Here is a 12170-nt window from a genome sequence, read left to right as displayed (position 1 = left end):
TTCAGATCTTGCCACAGATTCTCGATTGGGTTTAGGGCTAAACTTTGACTGGTCCATGAATATGTTAAGTTTTAAACCATTCCATTGTAGCCCTGGCTTTATGTTTAGGGTCCTGCTAGAAGGTGAACCTCTGCCCCAGTCTCAAGCCTTTTGCAAACTCCAACAGGTTTTTTTCCAAGATTGTCCTGTATTGGGGTCCATCCATCTTCCCACCAACTCTGACCATCTTCCCTGTCCCTGCTGAAGAGAAGCACCCCTAGAGTATGGTGCTGCCACCACTATATTTGACAATGGGGATGGTGTGCTGAGTGATATACAATATTAGTTCTCCGCCACACATACCATTTAGCATTTTGGCTGAAAAAGTAAAATTTTAGCCTCGTCTGACCAAAGCACCATCTTCCACATGTTTGTTCTGTCCCCAACATGGCTTCTGGCAAACTGCAAACGGAACTTCTTATGGTTTCTTTTTAACAATGGCTTTCTTCTTGCCTGTCTTCCATAAAGACAACATTTGTGCAGTCCACGACTAATAGTTGTCCTGTGGACAGATTTCCCCCACCTGAGCTGTGGATCTTTGTGGTTCATCCAGAGTCACCATGGGCCTCTTGGCTGCATCTTTGATCAGTGCGCTCCTTGTTTAGGTGGACGGCCTGGTCTTGGTAGGTTTACAGTTGTGCCATACCCTTTCCATTTTCGGTTGATGGATTGAACAGTGCTTTGTGGGATATTCAAACCTTGGGAAATCTTTTTATAGCCTAGGTCTACTTTAAACTTGTCCACAACTTTATCCCTGACCTGTCTGGTGTGTTCCTTGGACTTCATGATGCTGTTAGCGCCCCAATATTCTCTTAACCAACCTCTGAGGAGTTACAAAGCAGCAGTATCTGTACTGAGATTAGATTACACACAGGTGGACTCTTCAGTCATTAGCAATCATCAGGGACTGAATACTTAAGCACACCATACTTTTCAGTTTTTTATATGTGAAAGATTTTTTAAATCATTTATAATGTTCTTGTTCTGTGATAGACTGGTGACCTGTCCCGGGTGTACCCCGCCTCTGGCCCATTGACAGCTGGAGATAGGCACTAGCACCCCTCGCGACCCCACACGGGATAGATGTGTTAGAAAATGGATGGATGGATAATGTTCTTTTTAATTCACAATTGTATACCACTTAGTGTTGGTCTGTCACATAAGATTCCAATCAAATATATTTATGTTTGTGGTTTTAATGTGACAAAATGTGGAAACATTTGAGGGATATGAATACTTTTACAAGCCACTTTATTTGTATCTGTATGAGACATTTATTACTATTTAAATGTCAATGACATGTTTAGGTGTTCCAGTAGTCTCACAGAGGAAATGTAATGTTTGTTAAAATCTACAAAATTATAAAATTGTTTTTATCACAGATATTTAAACACTTATGTGTTGTATACACCTGACTTTGGAATATTTAATGTACAAATTCATCACCTTGAGTATTTTGTTTTAAAAAAATAAGATTTGAACTTCTGATGTTTTATGAATCTGTGATGATCACTTACAGTACTTCCTGTGCCCCTCTCCAGGCAATCCAAATAGTTATTGGAGTTTTGATCCTTTGTCTCAGTGCCTCTGTACTCCAGCTCCATGAAGTCCACTTCACTGGGGATGTGGCGCTGTTCCTTATTGTTGTCATACAGGTAGGAATATTTAAGTTTGTATGTGTTCAACTTTGCCCAATTTTAACATGTTCCATAGTAGGTTAACCATCTAATGTATTTTATTTATATTGCAGCAGTCTTTGCTAATAACACTTGTTAAACGAGGAGTCTAACCTGACTTTCTTGAAACGTATCAGGTGACATTGTCTGGCTCAGTGCTGGTCCACAGTGGCAGAAGACCAAGTATGTTTTGGGTGAGTCTGAATCAAATCAACCGAGAAAAAATAAATAAACCGAAAGAGTCTTATCTATTTTTTGTAATATATATATATATATATATATATAAAAAAATAATACACACCCCCTTCCTTTCAAGATTTGATTGATTGATTACCTGTAAGCCATAATAATCAAAATCACAACACATGAAGGCTTGAAATATGAAACTATATGTAATAAATTTCGTCCGTCCGTCCGTCTTCTTCCGCTTATCCGGGGTCGGGTCGCGGGGGCAGCAGCTTCAGTAGGGAGGCCCAAACGTCCCTCTCCTCGGCCACTTGGGCCAGCTCCTCAGGAGGAATCCCAAGGCGTTCCCAGGCCAGCCGGGAGACATAGTCCCTCCAGCGTGTCCTGGGTCTTCCCCTGGGCCTCCTCCCGGTGGGACGTGCCCGGAACACCTCACGAGGGAGGCGTCCAGGAGGCATCCTGACCAGATGCCCGAGCCACCTCAACTGGCTCCTCTCGACGTGGAGGAGCAGCAGCTTTACTCTGAGTCCTCCCCGGATGACTGAGCTCCTCACCCTATCTCTAAGGGAGAGCCCAGACACACTACGGAGAAAACTAATTTCAGCCGCTTGTATCCGGGATCTCGTTCTTTCGGTCACGACCCAAAGCTCGTGACCATAGATGAGGGTAGGAACGTAGATCGACCGGTAAATCGAGAGCTTCGCCTTTTGGCTCAGCTCTCTCTTCACCACAACAGATCGGTACAGCGCCCGCTTCACAGCAGACGCTGCACCAATCCGCCTGTCGATCTCCCGCTCCATCCTCCCCTCATTCGTGAACAAGACCCCAAGATACTTGAACTCCTCCACTAGGGGCAGCACATCCTCCCCAACCCGGAGAGGGCACTCTACCCTTTTCCGGTTCAAGACCATGGTCTCGGTTTTGGAGGCACTGATTTTCATCCCGGCCGCTTCGCACTCGGCTGCGAACCGCTCCAGTGAGAGCTGTAGATCACGCCCTGATGAAGCCAATAGGACCACGTCATCCGCGAATAGCAGAGACGCAATCCTAAGGCCACCAAAACGGATCCCCTCAACACCTTGGCTGCGCCTAGAAATTCTGTCCATAAAAGTTATGAACAGAATCGGTGACAAAGGGCAACCTTGGCGGAGTCCAACTCTCACCGGAAACGAGTCCGACTTACTGCCGACAATGCGGACCAGACTCTGACACCGGTCGTACAGAGACCTGACAGCCCTTATTAAAGGGCCCGGTACTCCATACTCCCGGAGTACCCCCCACAGGATCCCTCGGGGGACACGGTCGAATGCTTTCTCCAGATCCACAAAGCACATGTAGACTGGTTGGGCAAACTCCCATGCCCCCTCCAGGATCCTGCTGAGGGTATAGAGCTGGTCCAGTGTTCCACGGCCAGGACGAAAACCACACTGCTCTTCCTGAATCCGAGATTCGACTATCCGACGGACCCTCCTTTCCAGAACCCCTGAATAGACCTTACCAGGGAGGCTTAAGAGTGTGATTCCCCTGTAGTTGGAACACACTCTCCGGTCCCCCTTTTTAAATAGGGGGACCACCACCCCAGTCTGCCAATCCAGGGGAACTGCCCCCGATGTCCACGCAATGTTGCAGAGCCGCGTTAACCAACACAGCCCCACAACATCCAGAGCCTTAAGGTACTCCGGGCGAATCTCATCCACCCCCGGGGCCTTGCCACCGAGGAGCTTTTTAACAACCTCGGCAACCTCAGCACCAGAGATGGGAGAACCCGACCCAGAGTCCTCAGGCTCTGCTTCCGCAACAGAAGACGTGTTGGTGGGATTAAGGAGGTCTTCGAAGTATTCCGCCCACTGAAACACAACGTCCCGAGTCGAGGTCAGCAGCACACCACCCCCACTGTAAACAGTGTTGGTACTGCACTGCTTCTCCCTCCTGAGACGCCGGATAGTGGACCAGAATCGTAATAAATTTATTCAATTAAATTTTATTTATATAGTGCCAATTCACAACTCCTCTCAAGGTACTTTACAAAGTTAAATTCAATCAAATCATACAGATTGGTCAAAAACTCATGTGTCTAAGGACAAGCAGCATTCACTCCTCATGAAAGAGCGTAGAGCCACTGTGGACAGTGGTCTGCATTGTCAATGTCTTTGCAGCAATCCCTCATACTGAGCATGTATGAAGCAACAGTGGAGAGGAAAACTCCCCTTTAGCCGTAAGGAAAACCTCCAGCAGAACCAGGCTCAGTGTAAACAGTCATCTGCCCCAACCATTTGGGGGTTATAGAAGACAGCGAAGTGACACAACAAGAGAGACAAAAAGCACAGAAGCATACATTGATCCAGGAATCCTTTCTATGTTATATGTTAATAGCGGATGATCTGTCTCCCAAGGATGATGTCACAGACAAGGTGTACCTACTATGAAGAGAAAAATGACAGAGAACAAAAAGTTAAAATGTGAAACAACAAACAATGCAAATTAGACAACAGTAGGAGAACTAAGTAGATGGACAAAAATAGATCCTGATGTCCTCCAGCAGCTTAAGCCTATAGCAGCATAACTACAGAGATAGCTCAGGGCAACCTAAGACACTCTAACTATAAGCTTTGTCAAAAACAAAGGTTTTAAGCCAAGTCTTAAATGTAGAAAGGGTGTATGCCTCACAGACTAAATCTGGGAGCTAGGAGAGGAACTAAAATATCTGAAAGATCTTTTAGGATCTTTCAGATAACTAAAAGATCCTTCTAAAAGATCCTTCTCCTATTCTACTTTTAGGTCTCTCGGAACCACCAGTAGACCTGCAGTCTGAGAGCGAAGTGCTCAGTTAGGAACATATTGAGTAATCAGATCTCTGATATATGATGGAGCTTGATTATTAAGGGCTTTGTACATGAGAAGGATAATTTTAAATTATATTCTTGATTTAACAGGAAGTCAATGAAGGGAAGCTGAAACGGGAGAAATATGATCCCTCTTGTTGATTTTCATCAGAACGCTTGCTGCAATAATGGTTAATGCTGTTGAACCCGATACTCAGCTGGACACAGAGTTAGCCGGCTGAGCACACAGGAAGTGGTAGAGGAAGGGCACATGACAAAAGATGAGATTAGATCAGAAGAGAAGAGACGTTCTGGTAAGATATGAGAGGTATATGAAGACAGGTACACAGGTGAGCCGAGTTGACTAATTTGTAGTAACAGGTGGAGCTGATCTAGAGTAGAGTGGTGGCTGGAGGGAGACTGAGCTGATTGGATGATGGCTTTGAGGTGAAGGCAAATTAAGAAAAGTCCAAAACAAAATAAACCAAAGCCTAAATCTTTCTGATAGTAAAGAATTACAATAGTAATTGAAGCCTTGAAGTAACAAATGCATGGACTAGTTTTTCAACATCACTCCTGGGCAGAATATATTTCATTTTGGCAATATTCTGGAGGTGAACAAAGGAAACCCTAGAAACTTGTTTAATATAGGATTTCAATGACATGTCTTAATCCAAAATAACACCATGGGTGTTTTTACTCCATTACCAGAGGCCAATTTAATGCTGTCCAGATTAAGTGATTGATTAAGAAGTGTATTTTTTGAGGACTCTGGGTCAAAGATTACAACTTCTGTCTTGTAAGAATTTAAAAGCAGGAAATTTAAAGTCATCCAGGTTTTGATGTATTGACACAAGTCCATTATCTGAGGCCATGAAAATACCTTTACTGACCTTCACCAGATCTGTTTTAGTGCTATAACGAGCTCTATAGCCTGACTGAAACTCTTTAAAGCCACATCTATTTTATCAAGCTTTAAAAGTAGGTCAGATTTTTTCTTTCCTAAATATCTCCAAGGAGGAGACTTTAATGTTTATAAAACAAGTCCCTATTTTTTTTCCACAAATACTTTCGGTTTTACAGCATTTTAAATACACAATAGGCCATTTAACTGTCTATCAAACAATGCTGACTCTCTCAGAAAAATGCTTTGCTGTGCAGACCACCCACACAAGGTCAGTAGTGTTAAAAACTACACAGTAAAAAACAAAGGTCAGTAGTGTTAAAAACTACACAGTAAAAAAGTGTCACTTTAACACCTATAGAGTTGAATTTAACTCTGTTTCAGATAATATTTGGTTCCACTCAAAAATAGTGTAAATTTTCAGAGTTAATTTTACTAATTTATGTATAAAAATCAACAAGTCAGTGAGTCAAATCATTTAACACTATTGTTTGTTTACACTATTCAGAGTAATACTGTTATTTTTATGGAGTTAATTTTACACTAAATTTACTTAAAAATTTACACTTTATTGTGTTGTTTTCCCCCCTTTCTCTAGTTTTTTTTTACACATGTACCATATAATGCTAAAATTTAGCATTATATGGCTTTTATAAAATCTACCAATCACAATAATAAAGTTTTAAGTTCAGAGACAACATTTATTTAACTTTATGATCTAGTGACATAATTACTGTAACAGTGTCTAAGAACCCTAAGTTCTTCAAAACATGCTTCAAGTTTCTTGCACATTACAGTGTCTCTTTCACTGCTAAATACATTCTTTATTACAGTTTCTTTAGCGTGATGTTGGATGTCTTTTACAATCTCTTCCATGGAAATCACAACAGAATTCACCAGACTTTGGCAAACATCTGCAGCCTCCATATCTGAAATTACCGATGCACAACTATTTACAATGTTTGTTGAACATAAATCTGTGTCAACTTCTAAAGATTCAGTCACCATTTCAACATCTCAGCATATCTTGTGCCCAGAACATTTTTGTAAGGTGAAAACTCCCCACCTTCTACAGATTCAAATGAACCACTAAGATGACATCTATTTAGATGCTTTCTAAAACCAGAAAAGCTACCAAAAGAACGTGAACTACTTGACCACATTTAATATGGAGAGTCCTGCCAGAACAAAGGCCATGGACTAGTTTAAGGTGGTTAATAAGGCTGTTTGGTGTGTCACTGTCACATTTGCAGATGTAACACATTTTTTGATGTCAAACTAATGGAGCATTCTTGCTCTCAACTCTGCAATTCTGGGAGTTTCCTTTGTTTCTCCAACATCTATGTTGTAAACAGTTGTTTGGAGAAAGGTGAAGAAGTTGGTCAAGGGAGCACTGTATGACGTACCAAACACATAATGGGCCTTAAAGAGTTCATCAAGAGCTCCAACTGAACATATTGCCTTACATGGAATAGCATAGTTGTCAATCACAATGAAGAATGTGTGAATACTGCTTTGGATGGATCCCTGGGCAAGGCGGTAAGGCTGGGTATGTTGCGTAATTTTGTCAAGATGCAGCTGTACACTGGTTCCAACCTACATTAAAAAAATAAATAAAAACATGACAAAAGTATTTAGAGACAAATTTCTGAATGAAGATCAGACAGAATCAAAAATTTAATTGTAAAAATGAAGAAACTGAATTATGTATTTTTATCTTTAAACAACTGTTTAGCAGTACCTTTAGAAATCTGATGAGGTGATCCACTGCTTGAGGTGAAGACATCTTACCCGGCTTCTTTCGTCCTTGTGCAGATGGTGGTAGCAGATGCAGCAGAAGCAAAATAACAGACATGTCACTATCCCAACCTACAGGCCAACAGCTTCAGGTTACCATCATCCAACTAACATGAATTTGTCACAATTACCTAGAGGATCAACATACCATTCACAGCTTCAGCAGCCAACTCTGCATTCCGCAAGAGCTCATTGGTGGGTACCAGGCCATGGCTTTCCTTTATAACCTTGGATTTGAGACTGGTGGGCCACTTCTCCAAAAAATTTTTAGCAGTGCCTTCGCCAAACAGGAGTCTGAAATCTTGTTCTATCTGAAATGCATAAATAAAAGCATTTCACACAGTGATAAGACGGTAAATGGCCTGTACCTGTACAGTGCTTTATGAAGTCCAGAGGACCCCAAAGTGAGTTACACCACATTTAGTCATTCACATGCTAATGCTGGTGAGCTACATCGTAGCCACAGTTGCACAAGGGAAGACTGACATAAGCAATGCTGCCATGTGCTTGTGCCACCGGGATTTAAAAAGAGTTGGGGTTCAAGCTGGTAATACAGAGGTTACAGGACAAACTCCTATGCCTGTTGCCACTGAATATTTTAGTAGTGTAAGAGATAAAGCTGTCTTACAAGTCCAAGGGTGTCCAGAAACCATGGAAAGGCAGAAGAGATTTGCTGCTTTCCTTTCATCATTGACCATTGAATGACGGCAATGGAAGGTAACCTTCATCTTCTCATGGACAGTGTCATCATCAGCAGTGTTCCAAAACAGCAATAGCTGCTTCCACTTCCTCATCTGACAGCACTTTGTCAGCAGTGAAAACCCTGGATTGACCATGGCCTGGTCCACCACCTTAAAAAAAAGTTTCTAACTCCAAGCGACATATTTTACATTACTTTACAAATACTCACTATTGAGAAAACTTACTTTTGGGAGATTTGCTACCTGAGGCACCCCTTCGCTCTGCAGTTTTTCTTTGAATGGTTTTTAAATGCCATGCAAAGTATCCTGAACCGCTCTCTCGATCATAATGATGCTCCTATGTCAATAAATACAAGCAGACTTACCATTCCATAAACATCTTTGAGGGTAAATATATATGCTTAATGTTGCTAAGACCCCTTTACTTACATATCCATGTTTGGAAAACGGGTCCTCCAGATAGGGAAATAGGGCAACGATCCTATACATCATGACGCTTTTAGGAGGGGATGATCTGATATATGATCAAACAATGAGTCACTAAACTGATGTTTGAAAAAATAATGAAAAACAATTCAAAACCAAAATGTTTCTTTATAGTCTAAGTGTCATGGTGCAGCTTTGTCTGCTGCACCATGCACATATTCAGGGCACTTTTCACCCTCCATACACCCCAGTCTCCTCTCCACCTCAGCAATAATCTACACCTGCCAGCCACTAATCAAGCCAGGACTCAATCCACCTGTCAGCTTCACTATTTAAACCTCCCTCAGTTTGCCCTTCCCTGTCGGCTCGTCTGTTTACCTGTGGTCTTGTCTGCTGGCCTTACCTTTTCATTACCAGCCCGGGTTCCCTTCATCTCCGTCCGTCCGCCTGCTGTGGTTCTGGTTCTGCTCTCACTCCGGTCCAGCAAGTATTCATTAAGTCATGCTGCTTAATTCTGCTGGTCTAGTTCTGGTTCCAAATCTCTACTCTGCCGTGCTGCTGTCAAGTTCTAGTTCCAAGTCTCCACTCTGCTGTGTTGCTGCTCCTGCTGCCTCCATGCTCTGTCTCCATCCCGCTTGCCAGCCTCAGCCACTAACAGCCTCCTGCTTCCATCTGGTCTGAACTCTGGTCTTCTTCATCTTCAATAAAACTCACAAAACAGAACTCTGTGTGTGGTTGTGTTCGGGTTCCTCACAAAAACATGACACTAAGTGTATAATTCTTACCCATGTGCTTCTGTCATTGCAGCTGTGAGGATGTTTATCATCTGTCTTCTGGTTGCATCTGTCAAGCATTTAGTTCTCGCGTACTCTTGCATGATATGCTCACCACCAGGCTTTATTGTCAAGATTTCTTCTACCAACTTCAATTTCAAAGATTTTTTTTTTAAAAACTCTTGAACCACTAAACCTAGAAATCACATAAACAATGCTGAAATTCAGAATGATAGTATCATCAGATGTGACTGAAGATGATGATTATAGAACAGCACCTGCATCTAATTTTACAAAATGCCAGTGAGTTCAATCCAGTACAACATTTTAATACATGTTAAAGGAAAAGTCCGATCATAATCAGAAATCAAACTGCTGAAAGTACTTTAAATATAAAAGTATTACATACTTTTCAATAAATTATACGTTTTTTCATTTGAAAATGCTTTGCTGGAGGCATGCATCTTGGTAAAGAACCGTACTGCCACGTCCATGTTTGTGACCTCACGATGCAATGTTATCAGGGAGTAAAAACTCATCTTTAGAACCAATCACTGCTCAAAATGGTGATCTGCACTGCCTAATCTATTTTCAGCAGTTATCAGTTATTTTAACCGTAAACCGCAGAAAATACAGGCAGAGCTGCTCCTTCTGCCTTTACTCACTCTGCTCATATGTCAGAAGGAGCTCCCGTGTGTTATGATGTGGAGGGATATTTCAGCGTCACTTATTTTAGAGCTCAAACAATCAACTTCACTTTCAGAAACAAGCCCAAAAAACTCATGAAATTTGCAAGCGACTTTAGAAAAAAGAAGACCAATGTCGCATAAAATAAGTGGGCTTCGAAACAGTGAGCACCGGTCTGTTATGCTAGTCTTCAGCAATTTTGGAGGTTGTCATATCACTCCGCCCCTCTGGTCGGGTAACCAAATGTCCCCGCAAATTCTAGAAAATAAAAAAGAAAAACCTACCGAAAATTCTCGCTCTCATGTCATCTTAAAAACATTCTTCTTCGAAATATTGGCCACAGATGACGTGTCTTTTCTCTGGCCAGAAGTTTGATGGCAAATCCTCTCTCTTCGAGTTGGCATCCAACAACGAACCCATGGTGGATCCTGAATTGTAAAGGTGAAAAAAATAATGTTTTATTACCCGATGTATTGGAACATCCAACATCCATGCACGTGGGTATTGTTGCTTTAACAATAGCTCTCGCGAATTTCAATGGTGAAGTCCTCTTGAAATCTGAAATAATTGTTGCTGATTGCAGCTGTGTAGAATAGTTCCTATTGAATTAGCTTGTAAAGCGCGGTGCCTCACTGCACTGAAACGTGACAGGATGTGATGTCAGGAGTGAGGTGTTACCATATTTGGGCAATAATGGTCACTTCCAGACTCAGTGATCGTGACAATTTATGTTTTTATTTTTTTTACTGATTATCTCTAAGTTCATTAAGTCACCACGAACGTATCAGTTTTAGGTATAGATAATGATCCACTGATTTTCCCTTGTTGACCGGACTTTTCCTTTAAAGCAAAGAAAAAATTACTTAATGCAAGATTGGTTTCTTATGCAAGAAAAAAGTAGTAAGAATATTTTACTAACGTACTAACTTTTTCAAGAATGCATCAAATGTTAGGTCAGAAAGTTTCACGTACTTCTGCTCCCCACCAAACAAAACATGCAGTAGCATGGTCTGTCAAAAAAAAAAAAATGCACAGCTGAGCACAGCACTGGTGTTTTGGTCGAGTGGGTTAGGTCTCGGGCTGCCAAGCAGAAGATCTGGGGTTCGAATCCAAGCTGTGCCAATTTCAGAGAATTACATTTTTACCCAATATTTAATTTGCCTTTGGCTTTAAACAACTGTATTTCAATTTAAATCAATACAGTTCACCTCATGCCTTTAACTTTTTTATTCACATATTTAATTTTTTCATGCTACATTGAAGTATTTATTCATGTTTTAAGAACACCAATTTTCCATACTTCTTCGATGCAGACCTTCTCCTGTCAGCTGTTGCCAATTAGCTCATTAGCAGGCACAATACAGAGCTTGGAGCTCTGCAGCGTCTCACAAGAGTTTGCAGCTGTGCAGACACAAAGTTTTCCCCTTTACTGTTGGCTGTTGGAAATCACCTCATTAGTTGCGTCTCAGATCGAAATACAGAGTTTGCACCTTTGCAGAGGCTATGCCTTGTATATATTTAAAAACACGGGCCGGACAGTTATGTCTGAAAGTCTCATGCCTCAACATCAAACGGTTTAGAAGCTCTTAAACACAGTTGACCTCTCCATAATTCAGAGCTGTGTTTACCGCTGGTCTTTGGTACAGTCGGTTAAATATTTGACTCCCATTCAAAAGGTTGTGGAATCAAAACCCGCTCTGGCAATTGCAGATTAATACATTTTTACCCAACATTTAATTTTACTTTGGGTTAAAATAAGTATTATTTTTTACAATTATTTTCTGTTTAAATATCCAGTCATATTCAATGAATTAGAACATCTATTTAAATGTTTTTTAGTCTGGAAATGGCATGTACCTTTTGAAATTATCCTTAATGTAGTTACCAAACTTGTCCTTAAACCACAATAATTGTATTTATTTTACTACTATAATGTACTATTTTAACTTTAAATCTTATTTTTATTAGTTGGGATGGCTGCCAGCACAACACTGTATTATGTCCTCATGACAGAAATCAAGGCTAGAAAATAAGTCATCTGCAGGGGTTGGACAATGAAACTGAAACACCTGGTTTTAGACCACAATCACAATCAATGGTGTAGGGCAGGGGTGTCAAACGCGGTGGCCAAATGCATTATCATCATTCAACAATGATAA

At 41.2% G+C, this 12170-nt stretch overlaps 1 long non-coding RNA gene across 4 annotated transcripts; it reads right to left on the bottom strand.

Moving 5' to 3' along the window:
• Positions 1-5532: 5532 nt before the first annotated feature.
• LOC110367805 lies at positions 5533-10523 on the bottom strand. Of its 4 annotated transcripts, XR_004932334.1 has the most exons (8): positions 10296-10523; positions 8955-9520; positions 8555-8639; positions 8351-8462; positions 8053-8275; positions 7573-7735; positions 7369-7496; positions 5533-7223 (listed from the first exon to the last, which is right to left on the bottom strand). It is a non-coding gene; the product is annotated as an uncharacterized LOC110367805 (long non-coding RNA). The 4 variants fall into 4 exon arrangements; XR_004932333.1 differs by having other exon boundaries at positions 8955-10523; XR_004932335.1 differs by having other exon boundaries at positions 7369-7433; positions 8955-10523.
• Between the last annotated feature and the right edge of the window lie 1647 nt (positions 10524-12170).

The sequence above is a fragment of the Fundulus heteroclitus genome, chromosome 13, assembly GCF_011125445.2.
Source record: "Fundulus heteroclitus isolate FHET01 chromosome 13, MU-UCD_Fhet_4.1, whole genome shotgun sequence".
In the NCBI taxonomy this organism is placed as follows: Eukaryota; Metazoa; Chordata; class Actinopteri; order Cyprinodontiformes; family Fundulidae; genus Fundulus; species Fundulus heteroclitus.
The sequence above is the reverse complement of the archived record's forward strand: the minus strand, read 5'-3'. Positions and strand labels throughout refer to the sequence as shown.